General features: G+C 40.2%; 1 protein-coding gene across 5 annotated transcripts in view; it reads right to left on the reverse strand.

The window, feature by feature from the left end:
• Positions 1-15,371, reverse strand: part of LOC129439776 (neuroligin-2) — a 220,043-nt gene extending 204,672 nt beyond the window's left edge. For 3 of the 5 annotated variants that reach the window (XM_055198608.2, XM_055198577.2, XM_055198584.2), the window contains exon 1: positions 14,335-15,371. The gene's annotated coding sequence lies outside the window, so the exon portion shown is untranslated. The remainder of the gene's footprint in view (positions 1-14,334) is intronic. The other 2 variants (XM_055198601.2, XM_055198594.2) reach the window with 2 other exon arrangements.
• Between the last annotated feature and the right edge of the window lie 869 nt (positions 15,372-16,240).

A 16,240-nucleotide genomic window follows, 5' to 3' on the forward strand; every position in this document is an offset into this window, starting at 1 on the left:
TGACGTCCCGCCCGGTGTGGCCCTGTTGCGGGGAGACGGCGATTGTGTATCCGTCCCGGGTTAGCATGACGACGGCTGTGAGACACCCCCCTCCCCCCTATTTTTTTTTTTTACATATCTGCATGATTCACGTAGGTCACATTTTCAGGTCGGAAAATCCGGAATTCCGGATTAATCCGGAAAAATCACATCCCTGATTAATACAGAAATGTCTGACATTTCTTTAGACGGGCTTCATTCAAAGGGACTTAAAAATGATAGGCTTTGAGATTGCCAGTGCTCTGAGATTGCGCTCTGCGTATTTCCTTGACGTATGGAGCTACTTTGCATTATTAACTGACAAGAAATGTATAATTCAGGCTTTCAATAATTCAAATAGGCCTTCAGAAAGGTATGTACGAGAGAAGAAAAATCCTTCCTCCATCAAAGCCCTCGTCACTTGAAATGCAAATAAACTCTCAAACACATTAAAAATGTATAGGCATGTTTAGAGAAAGAAAGATCATTATGCTGTAAATTACACTGTGGAAAAGTTTATCACCATTTAATAATAACATCTGTTAGTGTTAAAAATAATTTTAAGTGGAGTGTGTTATTTAAGTATTTATAAAATTTTTATAGGTTGAAATGTTTAACATTCTTAAGAAAAACGGAAGACTATTACGATCTTGTTGTCCATTTAAAGGGATAGTTCACCCAATGATGGTAAGCACACAGCTGATTGTAACCACTGACTTCCATAGTAGGAAAACAAATATTATGGAAGTATTGTGATAAATAATTAATAAAATATTTTTAAATGATTGTAAGCACACAATTCCATGGTATTTGTTTTTCCTACTATGGAAGTCAGTGGTTACAATCAGCTGTGCTTATCATCATTTATCCAACATGATCTCACAAAGTTCCATGGTATAGTCACGTAATATTTTGCTCATTTTTCCGTGTCATTGTCACGGATCTTCGCATTTTTCCGTGTCTGTACTATAGACTTTCTCTTCCGTGTCAGTTTTACGTATTAGTTACTCAATTGTTTTTCATCTTTTTAAACCATTTTTGCGTGGGTTTGGGGTTAGATTTGAGGTCTGGGTTAGGATGTAACTTTAACTATTCGTTTATACTATTTTTTTTCGAACTTTTAAAAAATTGTCGCCTGACGTTAGAGTTGAGTTTGGGTTAGGATGTCATTTTATGTTACAGAAAGTCGTTCTAACCCCAAACCCACATATATCAAGCTGCAGCCCCGCAGCGCCACGATTCAGGGCACACTATCCAGGGCGCTCGTTTCAGGGTGGAAGTAGAACCATATATGGTTTGGCGGAACCGGTCTTACTAGAGTCGTGAAAACCAACATTTCTTTGCGTAATTTTTCATTTTCTGATGGATTTTGATATAAATACTAAACATTTGAATCATATGTATGGGTCTTAAAAACAATACATGAAAATTCACTAAAATATATAGCCTAATATAAATATTTCTTATTAACATAAATTTTAATGTAGATAATGTAATGTCACTATATACTTTTTCATTTGACATAAAGAAATTACATTTACTTCATGTTTATCATCAGTATCTACTTTAAGTATTTGTTACAAAATAATCATTGACACTGTCAACTAAACATTAAATAAAATATATATTTCCTAAGTATATATATTTGCACCACAAAAAAAAACAGAACGGCGTGCTGTTATGTTTTTGCAACTGTCCCTCACTTCCGCGTTTGTCCTTTTTTTATTTTTAATTCAATATTCTGAACAGTGAACAGAGTATCAAAAACATATATCAAATATAATAAATAATGATAGACAAACCGCGTTTGTCCTGAAGGACGTGCTTCGGTGCCGCCACCACTTCCGCCCTGAAACGAGTGCCCTGGATCGTGAGCCCTGAATCGTGGCTCTGCAGGGCTACAGCTGGATAATATTGAACCCATGTGAAAATGGTAAGAAAATAGGAAAAACAATTGACTATCCAAAAATTCCATGAATATAACACAGAAATTTGTGAGATCAGGTTGATTTATCAAAACATCGTATTTTGTGTTCTTCAGAAAAAAATGTATTCATACAGGAGGATAAAAAATGACAGAGTTTCATTTTTGGGTGAACTATCCCTTTAAGGTATAGCATTTTTTAAAAGAGGAAAAAGGGCCGAATGAGAATGTTGCTGACTTGCATTTTACCACCCTTATTTTTCCCACTCTCCCCTGCTCAATCTTATTTTCCTCTCTCGCTTCTAAAAATCCCTAGAGTTGGAAATTGAGGAAAATCTTTCATCTCCTTTCATCTCCTCTCTCTGCAGTGTTTCAACTCTCCGTGGGACTGCACAGAGCTAAAGGAAGTGACATCACTTTTCATTAGGTAATGCAGATGTGCTACTAATAAAAATCCAGCAGCACGGTATGTGCCGTATGTGTGTTCCTGTGAGCTTTTCCGTAAGTGACATTAACATCTTCAGCCATCCAGCAGGGTGTTAACTTGTCTGTCTCAGATAAAGCACGCTTTGTCCCAAATGACTGTCGTTCTGAAATTGGCTGTGCTCACAAGACAAGCTGCAATATCTAACGCTCTATAACTGACTGCCAGACATCCATTAGTCTTCATGGAGGTGAATGGCTCTGTTTTCATTTCCAAGGGCCTTTTCGCCCTTTTTATTTGTGGGGCTTGCTGAGGCAAGCATTGCCACAATTATTGCTCCCACTTAAGTTTCGGACATTGTTCTAAAACCCCAACCTTAAAGTAATAAACTTTGGCACATAGTACATCTTGCACCAAGATAAAGGATATCTAAAATTGTGTCGCTTAATGAGTAAATGCTCTCTTATTATTTTTCTAAACAATCAATGTCACAATTTTTACCTGGTGGGCAATAAAACCCCATATTAAACTTTAAGAGAAATACAGCTGGGGACAAGCTGTAGATACTTGGGTGGGTGACCTCTTGAGATGCAGCCACACAAAAAAATGATTGGTTGTTTTAACCCATGGTTGGGTAAAATATGGACACACCCAACTGTTGGTTTTGTTTGTTTATTGTTAACGCCATTCCAGCATCTATGGCTATATTCATGGCAAGAACCGGTTAATCCATACTCAACTTAATCCACACAAATTCATTCATACACATATTGGGAGAGAGGCAATTTGGCATCTCCAATTCACCTAACCTGCATGTTTTGGGCCTGTGGGAGTAAACCAGACTGATCTCACGGAAAGTTGTGTTATAGTCACGCAAAATTGAATTAATTTATTCGTTTCCATCACACGAAATTCTGTTTTTTCGAATGTCTTTTTCATGTCATTCACAGTCATTTCTATAAATAGTTTTTAGTGTCCGTGTGACGACTTGACCTAAACCAAATCTAACCCTAACCCTAAGCGACAATGATTTAAAAATAGAGAACAAAAATGAGAAAGTCGTGCCACGGACACGAAAAACTATTTATAGAAATCGTGCTAGTGACACAAAAAAAGACATTTGTGCTCAATGCACGATAAAAGCTGAATTTCGTGCCATGAACACGAATGAATGAATAAAATTTTTTGTGACTATAACACAACTTTCCGTGAGATCATGTTGGAGTTAACCTATGCTGAGACAGGGAGAACATTCAAACTCCACACAGAAAGGCCACCTGACCAAACCAGCGACCTTCTTGCTTCCTTTAAAGGAACAGTATGTAAGAAATTTATATCAATTAATCATAAAATGGCCCTGGCATGTAACTAGACATTAAGAAATCATTTTCATTTCAAATACTTATATCACTGACAGCAGTTGCAGCCCTCAACTGATGTTTCTGTTGTCAAGTTGTGAATTGGCCACCAGTTGTGTGATTACAGTACCAGTTTTGGCCACAATCCTACATACTGTACCTTTAATAATGGTGAAAACTTTTATTATTGTGCCTGTGAGATTATTTGGCTGTCTGTGATATAAATAAACACACAATAATCTTAAAAAGACAGTGAAACAACAGTTTTAGCCGCAGCCTGTCAATCATAAAAGTGAGTGGGACACCCACACTTTTGCAATCAAAGAATGAAAAACAGGGTGGAACCTGGTTATAAATTACTTAAATTGATATGTTTTTCGGCAAATATAATGTATAAGTACACCGGAGGGAGCATAATAAAATAGTAAAAACCACATGTCGTGACCCCTTTAAACAACAGCACAGCAACATATTGGCAACCACAAACAATACCACAGCTGCTTCTGCCACAGGCAACATTTTCCTTAATGAAATGTAAAAATCTACTATAAGAGAGAGAGAGAGAGAGAGAGAGAGAGAGAACAATAAATGACAAGGGAGTGTTTCAAGCTGGAAAACTGGACTGGATAACCCAGATAAGAATTTGTGCGTCAAAACCCATGAACTTCCCATAAGGCCACAGCTTTACGAAAGGCTGTTTTGTTATTTACTGAATGCTGTAACTATCACACTTAAAACATTATATACTCGAGTGACCATGGGAACCTCTAATGCGGTGCCAACTCATCTATACAACCACTCACTGTATCCTCCCATCTTTTTCTGCTTTCTATTCTTTTACTGAGCGATTGATTTAGCCTTGAGGGAACCAAAGAGCCTCCTGATTAATGAATCTTGTAAAAGCCACTGTTTCATGTGAAAAATTGCAGAGCACCAAACACAACGCCCAGCGCTTAAAGAGGAGGGAGAGATGAGCAGCTAGTCGAGCAGAATCGACTAAGAAAAGCATGTCATGCCTTTTTTATTAGAGACTTGGGCTCTAATTCCCGTCCCATTTCTCTCTGAATTGCTCTCTTTCTCTCTCCTGGCTCTGTGTGGATGTGTTTTAAGCTGACTGTAAGAATAACAGGGTTGATCATTATCAGTTAGAAGAAAAGACTGTCCTCAAAAATAAAACCACCTCATAGTTTGTTTTTTCAAGCAGCTTATTATGACAAACAGTTACGTGTTAAGGTAAAACACCCTCTAGTGGCGAGGAGCTTATTACAACCTGTGGTTACGTTTCAAGGTTGTTTGCTTTATGTATGCGTTGGATTAGATTCATTTAATTTTCTGCATTCAAATGGTTTTATTGCATAAATTGACCAATTAACAACAGTATTACAAACAACTCTCAGTGCAAACCTTTCAAACTGAAATTATACGATCACTTTATATGAATAACTTTGTTAAAGAGCCACACAGATCCAAATTCGAAACTGACCTGTCCATCAATGTAAACAATGTGCAAAGTAGTTGAACCAAAAAGTGCACGATTAATAAAGTTATTGGCTTCTAAAGTAGAAAGTTGACTCTGAATCGCTGAAACGAGTCGTTATATGGATTGAATCTCCTGCCTGTGTTTTTCCACATCACACAAACGCTTCCACGTCACACGAGATACTAATCTCCGCCTACAGCCTTGCAAGTGGGAGAAACGAAAACTATGACCTGCCCACAGCTAGTTAGTGTGTAAACATCATATCAGGCTGTGTTTTCAGTTTACTTTGTTTTCACTACCAAAGGAGACTTTTTCAAGGAGAGATATACTAAACGTGTCTGGCTGTGAAGAATCAGTGGTTAAAATAAATTTTTAACGGAGGGATTTAGACGTTTGGCAATGAAAGATGGTTCAGTAGTACCCACTTTATTTGGAACAACATGCATCTCCTGACCACAACCTGTAAGTATGATTATGGCTACATACTTGCTTAAATGAGTGTAAAATGTCTATCGTCGTTTTTATTGCTTGGATTAATGATGAATGATAGCGTTGTTTAAACTCTTAAAGGTGTAGCAGAGGATTTTCTTGAATTTTAGAAACGAACCGCCTTCTCCACTTTTTTAAAAAATGCAATTGCGCAACACTCCTGATTGACAACTAGGAGGACCAATAGTCTTGATGATCCACCCGGAAAAAGAAAATCCTCCCCAATACATTTAATATACTGTGAGGGAGTCACGTTAGCAAGCGGTTAACGTAACGCATGCTCACTAAGGGTTTTGCTATGACCCGGTTATAGGGCTGCACGTTTTCAAGTTTTTAATTAACCGTTAACCGACACCCTTAGCGGTTAATACTCGGTTAACCATATTATGCGCAAGGCAACGCAGAGATACAGACACACGAGAAAGGGGTAGTTATTAATTTTTAACACCTTTAATAACTGGTTGGACCACATTTAAAACTAAATTAATTTATAGAAATAAAACGCACTGGTAAGGACAGAGAGCTTAAGTATGTCACTGACTTTTGCGTTCGCGGGGATGGTAGGTTGGGCGAAGGTACTCGCAGGCTCCGCGGCCGCCTCTCTATGATGCCCGGGTGTTGGCTGGGTTTGTCGCGATAGTCTGTAAAACGGTGATTACCGGTGCTTCAGCCTCTCACCGGTTAAATAACTTGCCCACCGTGACACCGTCTTTCAACATCGTTTTGATATTTTCTTGTAATTAAATCATTTAGCTTCGTTAGAGAGAGCAAACACTTATAACTGAATCTGTCTGCTGCATGATTTCACAGCGGAGCTGAACGCGCGTCACGTCACAGAGCAGCAGGTGTCAGATTTCATTTATTTCTGTCAGAGTTTGCGAGGCGAGCTGAATGACCAGACGATAGCAGAAGCCGCGTGCTTACTCGTTTTTGTTATAATGCACATATATGATGTTTAATATAAGCGAGTTTTGTTGTATTTTTTATCAAGAAAAATAATAAACCCATCATTCAAGCAGTGCTTTATGGAAAAGTAGCCGGTTGCACTGCTTTGACAAGTTCTGCGAGAATTACCTGCGCACATTGACTCAAGCACTTAATTAAACCAGCCGTTTATTCATAAGCACGCAAATTCATACGCGATTTAATGCAGCTTACGCAAGCGCTGCATTTAAACAATTGCGTAATTCAAAAGTGAAAGTAAAATGCGCACGCCTGCATGCATTAACCGGTGGGAAAATTCTGTCACCGCAGCAACCCTAGGTTGTACATGAAGTATATAAGCACTGCATTGCAATACTTGCATTTTGCCCTGTCATTCTCGATTTTAAAGTGCTCCCACGCTGTGCTTTTCTTTGCCCGCTTCATATTAGAAAACTTCTACTACTTGTGGACATTACAAATGTCTGGGAGTGCTTTGGCGGTCTCTGGTGGTGAAAAAATGTATTAGAACTAAATTCAATGCACGCCATTGATGCCAATTAACCGAGCAAAATGTTTCACTCGGTTAAACAATTTTTAATGGTTAATCGGTTAATCGGTTAACCATGGACACCCCTACCCGGTTAGTTTACATAAATGCTCAAATGAGTGTAAAATTGTTAGTTTCTATCGTCGTTTTTATTGCTTGGATTAATGATAAATTATGTCGTTGTTTAAACTCTATATACTGTCAGAGTCACGATAGCAAGCAGCTTATGCCACACTTACGGGTTTGCTTTGACCCGGTTAGTTTGCATAAATGCTTAAATGAGTGTAAAATTGTTAGTTTCTATCGTCGTTTTTATTGCTTGGATTAATGATAAATTATGTCGTTGTTTAAACTCTATATACTGTCAGAGTCACGATAGCAAGCGGCTTATGCCGCACTTACGGGTTTGCTATGACCCGGTTAGTTTACATAAATGTTCAAATGAGTGTAAAATTGTTCGTTTCTATCGTTGTTTTTATTGCTTGGATTAATGATGAATGATATGTATTGATGTCGATAATGTCTTCTTAGTAAATCATGTTAGTACTAGGTCAATACATGTTGCACTATTGTTGGTCTGTGCCACTGATCTGTGGTCTGTGCAGAAACTCTGTCAGTTGACCAATCAGAGCAGACTAGGCTACTGAAAGGTGGGGTTTAGGCAGACTGAATCATTGAACGGCTTCACACGAATCGTTTGGGGATCTCTGAGAAATTGGGTAATTTTAAATTTATATTTTGAGAAAATTACAGTGTTTTTTGACCCTGCATGCATTTAAACCCATTGTCTGGGACTTACAAACAGTGATAGGACGCTTAAAATTGCCATCTTACTGGCTCTTTAATGCAATGCACACAGTAAGGTTTCACTTAGACATAAATGGAACATTAGAACATGACACAACTGGTTACGACAGCCAATAGCATTTCACTATTTAAGCTGAGCAACAATTTAACAGCCAGTCTAAAATAGGGTACTTAGAACGAGAAATGAGTGATTAAAAAGTGTACTTTCTGTAAGTATGCTGCACATTAGGGAGTGGGTGCAGATCCTTGATTAGCTCCTTCATTCTCCATCCTCTCCTAAAATCATTCCCTCCATGTTCAACTAACACCTGCTGCACTGATCTGGGACTAGCTGCTGTGCTCTAATATTGACACAGGTCAAGTGGCAAAACACTGTACTGCAGAGGAGTATTGAGACCAGCAGGTCTCTGGAAAGAAGGAGAAGGTGAGGTGGAAAGAAAGACAGGGAGAGATCAAATAATTGAGAGAGGGAGGGGGGGGTGCTCCAGCAGCCATCACATCATCCACCTAAAGTGCAGCACTGCAGCCTTCAGTCCTACTAGATGCCTCCATTACCCTCTTTAACCCACATAACCAGCCAGCCAGAGACACATAGTCATGTCCTGAGCATGGACATGCCTCCAGACAGAGGCAGAGGGGGAACGAAGCGTGATAGGGAGATAGAGCAGGAAATGGAGTAAAATGGAAGACAGAGTGTGTGTGTTTGTGACCATGTGTATGCACATGTGTGTTTGGTAGAGAGATAGAGAGAGAGAAAGAAAGCAGATAATACGAGACAGATAGAATGTTCAGGGCTTCATTATTGTCCCCGGCAACACCTGTCTGTGGCGGTCGGTTGTCATATCGCTAGCTGTTATGATGGTGGCACTTACCGTGTGCTGTCTAACGCTTCCCATTATACATTAACATTCAGACAAGGGCACAGACATACCCAAGCACCCACAGCAGACAGCTGAACACACTACTATCTGCACAAACACTCTGATTGAAAAAAGGAGAACAGAGAGAGGGAGATAAAGGAAAAAGAAGAGGGTACAATGCCACGTCCTAACCAGGTGTGACGCGACAATGCAACAAGCGATAAAAGCCATCTCTTATGCTGACTCTCTATTCTAAACAGCTACGACAGCAACAAGCAACACTACAATTTGACAGTCACTTGGTATTTATTTTAGAGGCATCGAACTGGGATAGACCTGAACACACCTACATAATAAGACTAAAGTTCCATTTCTCACGTGGACATGGAAACAAAGGAGGATATTTTGAGCCAAATCGGATTTATGAGCACCACTGACTTCCATAGTATTTTTCTTTTCTACTATGGAAGTCGATGGTGCTCCTGTTTCCTGCTTGATTAAAATGTCTCTCTTTTTGAGGTAAACTATCCCTTTAACAAAGAGACCTCCTTACTGTTGGGTCAATGTCAAGGAAGGATCCTCGGAAGCCAGAATTTTGAGGATGCTACGTCATCGACGTCCGTCGAAGGACTGTTCCAATGTCGAGGATCCTCGGAATTTTAGCCAAGGACTTAGTCCTTCGTTCGAGAAATGTCCCATATACAGGAAAGGATGCATATGTGTATCCTTCGCGCGCTGAAATCACCCACAATCCTATGCGCGCATCGACGAAAGCACACCTTTCATTGACGTTGACGCAATGACGTGGTGTCATCACAGAGCAAAATGCATCACATGAATTCAATTTGAGGATAGAACAGAAACAACCATTACTATTAATATCCGAGAAAATGATCACAGACGTATGACAGTGCCAGTGCATGTGTGTGTCTTACATAATAAATATACTAATCTTTTTGATCGTCATCATGCCATGCGGATTAACTGAAATCCCCTCGGCAGCAGAAAATCAGGCCATAGACGAGAAGTGACCTTGCTGTGCTGGTTGCATGTTGGTGACTAAACAGAACATCAATGCAGATCAATGCGGTTAAGGGAAATTTCTAGCAATGTGCAACACGTGCAAAGAGAGAATGGATAAGAGCACAAATTTATGCTTCAACATGCATGAATTATGAATTTGTATGAATTATGCCCTGTATTTTTAACAGTTCTCGAAAAACAACTTAATGTAACCCTAGGCTCACCTGAATGTTCATATTTTTAGATGCCTCCTATTAACGCTGAATATATTAAACACTGCGGCATGATTTGGAAACATGGGATCTGTTTCGGCTGCTACTGGTCTTTGCTTATCTGCTCTAACACGCTCTGACAAACCTGACACAATAAATTAGTTGAAATGTGTAATTTCCTCTATCCCAGTGCAAATGCAACTACTATTCGCGTTATTAAAATATGGCGTTGATTGTAAGAGTTTGCAGAAAACCTGTTTGGAAACAATCATAATTTATATATTTCAGATTTTGCACATTATGGTATACAGTATATATAATAATAGCATTCTCACTTTATCCAAACCATACCACAAAGCCTGGTTTGTTTGACTAGTGTGATCGAGCCCTTGCCTGGAGGTGGGCTCGGTTCAACCGAGCTCGGGTGAGTGCAAATCGCGGCAGAGCGTGGGTCAAAAGCCGAGACGTCAGTTACAAAAGTCATTCAACTTCATCTGCTTTCATAAAAACATGCCATGATGCGCGCAGCATGATTATGTGAATGTCTGAGTGGCATAAGCAATATGATAGGCCCAAACGACTAAAAATAAAAGCTACAAATGAAGAGTATGGTTACAAAACACCATAAACGCCATTTTTTATAAAAAATAGTTACCGTCAAAATCAGTATTGTTTCTGGTCAGTTTAAAACAGTTAATTTTTTTATTTTACACAAAATCCGATATCCGCCGTATTATTCTGTCATCTTTTCTCCCTTTTTTCCCAAAAAGCGATAAACACCAGTCCTCCTTTTCTGAAGAATGCAATAAATCCGCTCAACAAATCATAGCGCACCATTCCTCACATTGTAAACAATAATAGTTGCCCTTTGAATACACACCGAATCCTAGTTTTCCTCATCTACTTTGTACTTCGTGATCAACAATCAAACGAAAACAAAATAATACTTTTGATGACATTGATAAACCTGAGGTGGTTTTCTGTGGTGGAGAAGAAATGTAAGCCATCAAAACCGAATAATTTAGCGAGAGTCACTCGGGCGATGGAAAAATGCCGCCTGTTGCTTGTTCTCACACGGAAATGTTACGGAAATGTTAAATAAGAACTGATACACACACTGAAAACATTTTAACAAGTTTTATTTTTGAAAATCACAATTTAATATTTCATGTCCCTAAAATTATTTCTGTGGTAAGAAATAAATAAATCCGTCAAATAAGTTTACCGTGAATGAATACAATACATTATTCCTTAAATGCTGCCTTGTGCAAAAAACTGTTGCATGTGCGCGACTGCGTCAAACTGATTCTGGCTGGACAGGATTTACCACGAGTTTTCAAAATCATGGTAATGAAACACGGTTGTAATGATAATTACATTTTAAACGAAAATACTAACCGGCAGGACATCGTGGTTAATCGTGAAACCGGTAATCGTCCCATCCCTAATTGATAAATCTTTAAAAATCAAATTATGGATTTGAATTTTTAATGTTATCATAACCTTAAAGGCGGAGTCCACGATGTTTGAAAAATGCTTTGGAAAAGGAGACGGGCCGACTACCAAAACACACTTATAGCCAATGAGCAGTAAGGAGCGTGTCTACTAACCGACATCCTTGCCGGGTTGCGTATGTGTGGGGCGGGTCTATCAACAGAAGCTCCAGATTCTATTGGGGTAGGGGCGTGTTTGTTTAGGTGATTTCATATATCAACATTGGCTTTCAAACATTGTGGACCCCGCCTTTAAGATGCTATGAGAAGGTTTGTAACAGAAAATAGTAGTTTTTATCTTGTCACTTTCTTGGTATAGAAAACACGTTTTTACCGAAATTAGTCAAAATGGATTTATTGCGTTTTGGAACCCAACTCTTCAAATATAACATTACTATGCGCTCCAGTGTGGAGAGAACGCTTCTTCTTTCTGTCGTCCTTCAAACAGTCGCATCCTAATGACGAAAGCGTGCTCGGATCAAAAAAGTACAGTGTGAGTGCAAGTTTGTGGGGACAATCGCGCTGGAGCACGGTTCGGTCAACTCCTACAGCTCAAGAGGTGCACTGAGGGAAGTGCATGTAAATGTGTGTGTTTAGGTCTATGTGTGTGTCCAATGCTTTAAGCTGCTTGGCCCTCTTCAGAGGTCTGTTAGACAACAGCGATGTGTGAGAATGCTTGTGAGAATGTGTGTGTTCATGAAAGACTCTTTTGAGCCGCTGACCTTCCCCTAACCTTAAAACGAGAGCCTATGAGAAAGAGATAAGTGAGGTGCTGTGTACAAAAAGACTGGAACAATGTATCGGCGGGTGAGAGAGGTGAACACAAACCAGAGGAGACAGGAGGACCATCACACCCCTGTGAGGACACAAATCTCATTAAAATGGCTGCCGAGTGGTGACACGATGGCCAGCATTGACTTAAAGCTCTGAGATGCATGACCAGACAGAATCCAGGATAAAAGAGAGTGTGTGTGTGTGTGTGTGTGTGTGTGTGTGTGTGTGTGTGTGTGTGTGTGTGTGTGTGTGTGTGTGTGTGTGTGTGTGTGCACACACACATGAGTGTAAGCGAATCCTGCCTTTATCACAACAATCTCTATCCCTTACATCAGAATATGAGACAGCTTTGACCTAAGACCACTAAACGCCTGGATAGGTTCTGTAGACCAAAGCCCACCCACACATACAACAAAAGCTGATGGAAATGACATGAAGCAAGAAAAACTATCAAATCTGACCTTTTGACAGCATTACCTTTATCTCCCAGCTTAATGCTTCCATAACAATGCAACACACACACATGCACACACACACAGACACACACATCCCACAGTCCCATCCAAGCATTAATGTATCCAGTGGGCCTCTTCTGAATGAACAGATTCTCCGCAAACAGAAAAAAAATGCCAAGATAAATATGTTGTACACAATCTCAGCATTAGATTACAGAGAAATCAACAACTATCATTATGAACACATGGAAATTTAAGAGCGTGGTGTCCAACTTTCTCTCTGGCTCAGTCCAGCCCATCTGTTACAGGGTAAGAGACCATCACACAAACACCCAGTTCTGCGTGAATCTACACCCATATGCTTGGGTTTCCATCTAGTGAGATCACAGACTCTATTTGCCACTAAGGCATTGCTAGCATACTGTATAAAACATACACACGCTCATATATCCTTCAATGACAAGGGCTCCTGTCTCTCCGTCTTTAATCAGTCCATTGAAATCAATTAGAGCTCATTGATCGACTGATTCTGCATGAATAAACAAGCCATGCTGTCTGCTGCCTACACAAGCAAAGCTGACGTCTCATTATGCAATAAATAATACGTGTAGCCTATCCGGTGCAAAACAGAGTCTTACACAAACACACTTTATAGGTTAAAAGTTTATCCGCAGATAAAAAAAATTCCATCTACACAGTAACAAATCATTCCAAGACAGCTGCTTCCATACAGAGCTCATAAAGCCGATATGCTATTTCGGCAAGAGAGAGCTCAACATTCCCTGTTCACAGAACAGAGAGCTTCTGTCTCTTCTCAGTTCTGCTATCCACTAGGTTTGGAATGGCCACACCAGGATAGCATATAAATGTGGCCCATTCTTTTAGACCGCGTATGTGTGTGTGGTAGCCGCTGCTCTTGCTTCGACCTCTCCTCCCATCAGATGTTCAGTACATCAGTGAACCAGCGATTCCTCTGTGATAAATGGTGATAGGTTTATGTCCCAGCGTGTGTGTAAGAAAGACAGCAAGATCCTGAGGTTGGCAGTGATTTTCTGACAGCACCGGTTCCAATGCGCGTGTTTGTGATGTCATAATGCTTTTCAAATAAAGAGAACACGAGTTGACAATGTTTCAAACAGGTGTACATCTGAAAGCCTTGGATTTTTTTTACCGCTTGGCGTATTAAAATGGGTCAATGTGTAGGTTTAATTTTCCCGTCACACGCGCGCGAACACACACACAAACACGCATTCGTGCATGTGAGAGCAGCATCCGCGCGTCCCCGTTCTGCCCCAATTCAAATGCGCGCGGAAGAAGCGCCTGTCGCTCCGGATTTGGGAAAAGCAGGTGCGTTCAGAACAGGTTGCTCGGGCAGCACAAAATTACACACATTATAAATATTTTATCATATTGATTTTCCAAAAATGTACCCTAGCTTGTACTTAGCTGTTTTTTGACTACAAAAAAAATCCCCAAAAGAACAGTACTGTACAGACTTGTATACGTACAAAAATGTATATGAAATCTTCAATGGAAATGTCCTTACCTGATTATGACCAGCAGGCAGAAATCCGCGGTTTATGTATAATGAGAACTGTGGGTATTTCCTCGTTTTCTCTGTTGTTGTCAGGGCAAATCCATCAGCATGAGCTGCATTTTCTCATATGCAGAGACTCGGGAAAAAACGTTACTATGTTATCCGGTGTCCGAGAACAGCAGTAGCCTAAATGTTTCACGGCGTCTACTGACAACACATCGACATCACATTAGGAATAAATATATAAAAATGAAAAACTGCGTACGTGCGGCTCTCGATTTACGGAAAGTATACGTACATGAAGTCTTGTTGAATTTGTCCGTTTAAATTGGTGTTTGTAGGCGACAGCTTGACTTTCCCAACATAACATATGGGAGATTAAAGAAAAACATAAATTCACGTCTACGACTTGCTTTTACTCTCAGAGATCCTAACCAACAGTCTTTACATTTAGATTATCGTGAAATGTTCCGTTTTCCCGGCAACGAACGCTGATTTTACACTGAATTTAGCCGCGAAGTCTCGGGTTTAATCTATCGGCATCTTCAGCTTCTCTTGCAACAACGCGGTCGTTGTGCTCACCACCGGCTCCGGTGCGCCGAGACAGCGTTTGCTACAGTGGTCCCGCGGCTTTTGCATTTGGGAGAGATGCTGTGCTTTTTGATTGCCCGTCTCTCTCTCTCTCTCTCTCTCAATCGCGCGCGCTTCCTCGCTATCTCTCTCTCTCCCTGGCGCGTTCACGCTCTTGCTGTGACGTTCTGTATCCAAGCCGCTCTGTCGCTGTGACAACGCGCGCATTCTACACAGCGGCCTGTCAGCATCCGCGCATTCCTGTGTGATGCTTCTCTAAAGTGAAAACTTGAGGAGATGCCAGTATGACGGCGTAATGTTGCTCTCGATAGGCTAAGCGAAAGAGGAATTGTATCAAACAACACCTTAGATTTCTCTCTCCCTCCTACCGCACGAGGTCATCTTCAGCCCTGCATCAGAATGACGTCAGGGGATATTAAAGTGGCAGAAGCCCCACTTGTTCTCCATCACTCACGGTTAATGCTCGTCTTTTATATCGTTATTCCGTTATAAGAAAGGCGTACTTGTTTGTTATAATAAAATGAGACCGTACACGTTTATGAGCTTTTCCTGTGGCTCGGCAGGTTTGTGTTAACAACGCAAAAGTCGTAGGTTCGATCCTAGGGGTCATTAATTTTTTTCCATATGATGTAAAAATCTGTAGCTATGCATTATGAGTCGTTTTCGCTAAAAGCAATATATTAACCATGTAATATTTTTGCACCAATAAAAACGAATATGGGAATAATGGTCAAATAAAGGATTATTAGGAACACCATACTAATACTGTGTTTGACTCCCTTTCGCCTTCAGAACTGCCTTAATTCTACGTGGCATTGATTCAACAAGGTGCTGAAAGCATTCTTTAGAAATGTTGGCCCATATTGATAGAATAGCATCTTGCAGTTGATGGAGATTTGTAGGATGCACATCCAGGGCACGAAGCTCCCGTTCCACCACATCCCAAAGATGCTCTATTGGGTTGAGATCTGGTGACTGTGGGGGGCTATTTTAGTAAAGTGAACTCATTGTCATATTCAAGGAACCAATTTGAAATTATTTGAGCTTTGTGACGTGGTGCATTATCCTGAAAGAAGCCATTAGATGATGGGTACATGGTGGTCATAAAGGGATGGACATGGTCAGAAACAATGCTCAGGTAGGCTGTGGCATTGAAACGATGCCCAATTGGCACTAAGGGGCCAAAAGTATGCCAAGAAAACATCCCCCACACCATTACACTACCACCCCCAGCCTGCACAGTGGTAACAAAGCATGATGGATCCATGTTCTCATTCTGTTTAAGCCAAATTCTGACTCTACCATCTGAATGTCTCAACAGAAA

Source organism: Misgurnus anguillicaudatus, chromosome 21, assembly GCF_027580225.2.
Source record: "Misgurnus anguillicaudatus chromosome 21, ASM2758022v2, whole genome shotgun sequence".
NCBI lineage: Eukaryota > Metazoa > Chordata > Actinopteri > Cypriniformes > Cobitidae > Misgurnus > Misgurnus anguillicaudatus.